Raw genomic sequence first — 6,000 nt, forward strand, 5'->3', positions numbered from 1 at the left:
GAGCATTAACGCTCATTTTTACATTATTCCAGATAGAACTAAATAGTATTTTTAGAAAGTGAACTATCTATAACGAAGTGTTGTCAGTTTTGTCAAAAGTGTTGACTTCAAGAAATTTTAGATTTGCGTGTATTTTTTTTTTTTTTAGTTGGAAAATCGACTCAAACATGACGCTGCTTTTTTCGAATTTTCTCAAGAACCATTTGAGTCACAGAATTCGCTTTGGCATCGTTGGATAGAGAATTGAAAATTTGCAGCCATAATAACGCGACTGAGAAAAGTCGAGCAGTTTTGACCCAGAAAGAGAAATTTGAATATCTGACACCTAGGTGCAAGATTATGCTAAAATTTCATGTTTTCCGTCCCGTTTCTGCTCGTCTCTCAGAAGCAAAATGACCAAGAACGCTTGTTTTTACATCATTCTAGAGAGAACTAAATTGCCCTTTTAGAAAGTGAACCATCGATAAGGAAGTGTTGGCAGTTTTCTGTAGAAAAGCCTTGATTTAAAGAAGTTTTAGATTTACGTATTTTCTACAACATGACGCTGCTTTGTTTCGAAGTTTTTCAAGCCCCATTTCAGCCACATAATTCGTTTTGGCATGGTAGGATAGAGAATTGAAAATTCGATTCAGTTGTAACAACATGAGCAAATTCGAGTAGTTTTGAATCAGAAAGCAACATTCGAGTCTCGGACATTTAGATGCAAATATCATGTGTTCCGTCCCATTTTTGTGCATTTCTTGGGAGCAAGAATGCTCATTTTTACATCATTCCAAGGAAAACTAAATGGCCTTGTTAGAAAGGGGATCATCATCATCATCATCGATAAGGAAATGTTGGCAGTTTTCTTTAAAAAGTTTTAGATTTGGGTTATTTTTTAGTTGCAAAATGGACTCAAACATGACGCTGCCTTTTTCGAATTTTCTTAAGAACTATTTGAGCCACAAAATTCGTTTTGGCATCGTTGGATAGAGAATTGAAAACTCGAATAATAATGACATCAGTGAGGAAATTCAAATAGTTTTAACCCAAGAAAGTGAAATTAAATATCAGACACTAAGATGCAAGATTATGGGAAAATTTCATGTTTTCTACTCCTGTTTTTGGTCGTTTCTAGGAAGCAAAATGAGCAAGAACGACATGATATAAAAGCTGTGCTATAAGGCTAAAATTCAAAAGCCACAAAAAAAGCGTTGTTCTATACATAGGTACTTCACAAGTTTTGTTAAAACAAAATCAGTAACCATCTCTTGAAGTTTGCCAGGATAAGTTATTTTGTTTTTGAGTCAAAAATTTGTTTTTAACGTTTTCGAATGTACTCTGCAGATTTTGTTGATAATGGAAAACTCTCCAATTTGCTTATTGGCCGTCAATAACGATCGGATTTTTGAAGTCGGATTTAGTTCCAACAATGCCCTATTATTTAGCGACGCACCGTCATAACTCACATCCTGCGAATGAGAAATGTATATTGTACTGCAGAATGGGCATTTATGACCTTTAAGGTCGCTGCATGGCGAAACAATGAGCTGTCGTAAAATATGGATTTAGTGGAAATTCGACACCCGACATTGGCAAGGGCACAGTGGCAGTTTATAGTTTGCAGAACCGCAGGAACGACCTCCAGCCTTACTTGAAGCTGAAGAAAGAATTTCTTAGGGCTGATGGAAAAAATCGAATTAGTTGTCTGATTATGAAACGAATCTAGTTCGTTTGATTAAATTGAGAAAATATCTTGGGACAGTTACAACGTAGAGGAAGAGGTGATACGGGCATTTATTGATACCTACTGAAGAAAGATAAACAGGAGACGATTTTCCGCAGCCGATTCATTCTGATGAAGAAGTTGCTCGGGTGAATGAACAGAAGGAAATAGGTGGGCTTTGTTTGAATACGCGGCAGTAGGGGTGTGCTAACCTGTTATTTTTTTCCAACAGGTGTCCGCCAAATTGGCAAAAAAAATATTTTTTTAAATAAACTGTTTGCCACAACGGGCGCTACACGGACAAATTTCGACTAGTTTTGGAACTGAATAAATTCTTATTGCTGCGAGCTGAAAACGTATCATTGCAAGACCAAAAAGTGGATCTTTGGAGACCACCCTATAAGTGGAAGAGATGGCCCAAAAATTCAAAAACTTCTTAGAGCTATTTAGTTTGTCTCTAAACTTTTGTGGTCGGGACAGAAAAAACTTAAGTTTTGTCCAACTAGGAGCAGGCCGAACTGTTTGCTTTTGTCAACTTTTTATGAAGACAACGTGTTAAATGTGATGGATTTCTGCGTAAATCACTACGTTTAATTTAGAAATAGGACCTTTGCAGTTAGTAAACCTTTGTTCTTGAGTTCTGTGGAACTTGCATAGTCTTATGTCCACCCTCAAAGATGCACTCAGGCAGGCGGCGGCAGGGTAGTAAATAACCTACACACTGGTCATCTTCGGTTCTTTTCCTGGTATAGGTACGGGAGAATGTAAAGCAGTTCTATCTGATCTCGGCAAGCTAGCGGTTGTGTACTTGTAGAACGCCTCACTGGCAACTGCTCAGCAGAATAGATGTTAAGTTTTGGTTAAGTTTGATTTCAATAAATACATTATTTTGGAAGTGTCTGTTAATTACTTCAACAAAATGTTTTACCCAATTTTTGTCCTCTTCTTCAAGCTTCTACTAGAAGTGCAGATGATTTAGACATAAATCGTGACTCTGTGCAAAGTTCAAAGAATCTTTGGTAATCATCGCATATCATCACACTAAACAAGCCTGAAAACTGGAAGATTATCAACATAGAAAGTAAAATTTTGAGAAAGAAGTTTGATCTGGATCCAAGAAGAGCCCAACTGTATGAAACTAAATTCGCCAGGGAGGGAATTTGCAATAGGAGGAACAAACATTTCTCGGCTCATCAAAACCCACATGTGAAGCAATCGGGATTTCAAGAAAAGCTCCGTTTAAAGTTTTTCATTTTGGACAAGTTTTAGAACAAATTATCGTTTGGATAGTAACGGATTTGGTGATAACTATTTGATGAGGCACCGGCGATTTGCACTGTTCCACGATCGATGTACGATTGGGTTTTTGGGATTGACCTGCTCCATCACCGGATCCCACGCCGTTAGATTTCTACTTGTAGGGTAATTTAACACTAATTCAGCAAGTGATCAGTTGCGTCTGATCTCTGCGTATGCTGGTTCAAAAATATGTGGAAGTGTGGAAGTTATTGTAGTTCAGGATATCCAGATTAGGTATCGAAATACAGGGTGTCCAGTAAGCTCATGATCGAAAGGGTACTGCCATATTATTTGGACCAAAAGGAGACGATCTGACCTAACTTTTATTTACAAAAAATGTCTGGCTCCTCTGCTATTGATGGTCTACGTTCTTCAAAAAATTTATCTTTTTTGAAATATCGGGAGAATGGTACGATGTATTTTGGTGAAACTCGCTGTGAATTTGTTCTTATGTAAGGCTCATATTTTGATGAAACAATCGAGTCAACCGTTTTGGACAAGTGGTGAATTCTTGAGTTTCGGGGTACAAAAACTACCAGAACTTTTTAGTTGGAGGATAAAATCAAATTATTTTTGTTCGGTTGATGCACTAATCATTTATTCACAATTTTGTGCTTTTTGTAAAATCTTTGTAAATTTTTTTTGTTTCTTTGCCACTTAACAATGTGAGACATTAACTGCAAATATCGTGATACAAGGCATAAATTGTCAATAAATCTCACAAATTCGATTTGAATGACCTTTTCTAACACATGTGACCGACATGGTCAAAGTATTAGGCTTTGGCGAAGACAACTTGCGTGAAAGCGTACGCGTTTACGCGGTGCATATTTGTAGTTAATGCCTAACATTGTTAAGTGGCAATAAAACAGATATACATATTTTTGTTGTGCAAAAACTATGAATGCTACAAGATTTTGCGAACAGCACAAAATTGTGAACAAATTATTAGTGCATCAATAAAAAAAAATGAGTTGATTTCAGCCACCAAATAAAAAGTTCTGGTAGTTTTTGTACCACGACACTCAAGAATTCACCACTTGTCCAAAACGGCTGAACTCGATTGCTTCATCAAAATATGAGTCTTACTTAAGAACAAATTCACAGCGAGTTTCACCAAAATACATCGCACGATTCTCCTTATATTTCAAAAAAGATAAATGTTTTTATTTAGAACCATTTGACCATCAATAGCAGAGGAGCCAAAGATTTTTTGCTAATAAAAGTTGGGTCAGATCGTCTTCTTTTGATCCAATCACAGTACCCTCTTGACCATGAGCTTACGGGACACTCTGTATAAATAATTAACACAATTATTTCGATTAATAAATCCGAAGATTGGTAATAAATAAATTTACAAAATTCGATTATTCCAATAACTAATTCGGCAGGATTTTCGCCTAAATTGCCTTGGAGTAGTACGAGGAAAATGGCTGGGTGTTTCGGGCAATTTTCTGCAATTAGTACCATATGGCATTGAAGACAATGGGCCATAAAATTAGCAACCATCTTGCATTATTTATTGATTACGTTTGCACAATGCGAACTTTGTTGCCATTTCGCGGCCTTGGCTGCGTACTACAGCGATTTATTCAGGATATTTACATCGGCATTACAGCTGCAATTAACTCGTGTTTAATGCAAGATGTTTTCAGAATTTAACGCTTTTATCATCGGAAAATAGCATAATTGAACAAGCTTTTTTTAACAAAAACTCCTCGGACTGTTCAACTTCCCACTGAATACCCTCGGCCAGTAAACGTTTCGCATCAAAAACCCTTTGTTGTGTATGCAAATACGCTCATTAATAATAAAATTAGTTCTGCACCATTTAAAAACAATGGGCCTGCAAACCGCTTCGTCGATCTCCTAGAAAATGTCCCTGCCGATGCCCTTTCCTTCGCAAAACTAGACAATTACGACCCTTTTATTTACAAGCGTTTTTCGCTTTACAAAGAAGTCGTTTAGTCGTAAAGTACGCAACGCATTGTGACCTATTGTTCCCGTGACGTAATAGTTGGATGTTGACAGGACATCGCCTAGGATGGGAAAAAGTTCTAGGATACCATTAGGGCCTACTATGCTATGCTAAAGAACCAGAGCTTCGAAAGGGTTGAGCGTTAAAATGGCCCGGGTAGAAAGCAGTGTGGTCTTTATCGTAGGTCCAAAGGTCCGGTTTTCTGGCTTTATTCGCGAACGCTATGGTCAAATGGGGTCTCAGGTGTGCAAAATATATTCATAAAGGATTATTAAGATGATTATACCTGTTTTTTTACGGCGTCAACGGATTTTTAGGAATCTCCATTATGCTCGTGATGGCACACTGACCAGTAGCCTTCAAACGTGCCGGCAGATTTTACCGTTTGGAAAATGCAACAGAATTTGGCAATCCAATAATCTAAACTAAGTGGAAAGCAATTGAAGCCAGATGGAAGGCTTGCAAATTTTTGTAATCAGGCTTTGCAAATGATGTTTTTTTAACAAAATAGGCAAAATTGCGGAATTTTTGAAGCTGTTATTCCGTCGTGGAAAAGAATTTTCTTCTAATGCTTCGGAGTCACGAGGCGTGTGAAAGCACCTCTGAAAATGCAAGCCAGTTGAGCTTGCGAACCATTAGTTTGCTCATACTTTATAAACAACATTGTATATACTTTCCTGACTGTGTTTCAATTCCAAATCAAAATTAATTCCTGGGTTTCAGTCATTTATTGTCTCTATTTATCAATTAAAATACGTTTCGGTGTATTTTTCCACCATCATCAGTTTTTCTAAAATAACAGACAGTTAAAAAAAATCATTAATTTAAAAAACAACCACAGTTTGTCAACAGCCTCATCATATCACACATTAAAATACATCACAATTGCAATACTTTAAAACATTCTAAAATTAATTAGGCCTAACAGGTGATTAGTCAGGACAATCAAATCTGGGAAGAGACTAGAATTCTTCGTTCAGATACTTAAATATTTTTACTTACATGTGTAGCGTTGTTG

Source organism: Dendroctonus ponderosae, unplaced genomic scaffold (assembly GCF_020466585.1).
Source record: "Dendroctonus ponderosae isolate FM_Combo_2020 unplaced genomic scaffold, Dpon_F_20191213v2 Dpon_F_20191213_1, whole genome shotgun sequence".
NCBI lineage: Eukaryota > Metazoa > Arthropoda > Insecta > Coleoptera > Curculionidae > Dendroctonus > Dendroctonus ponderosae.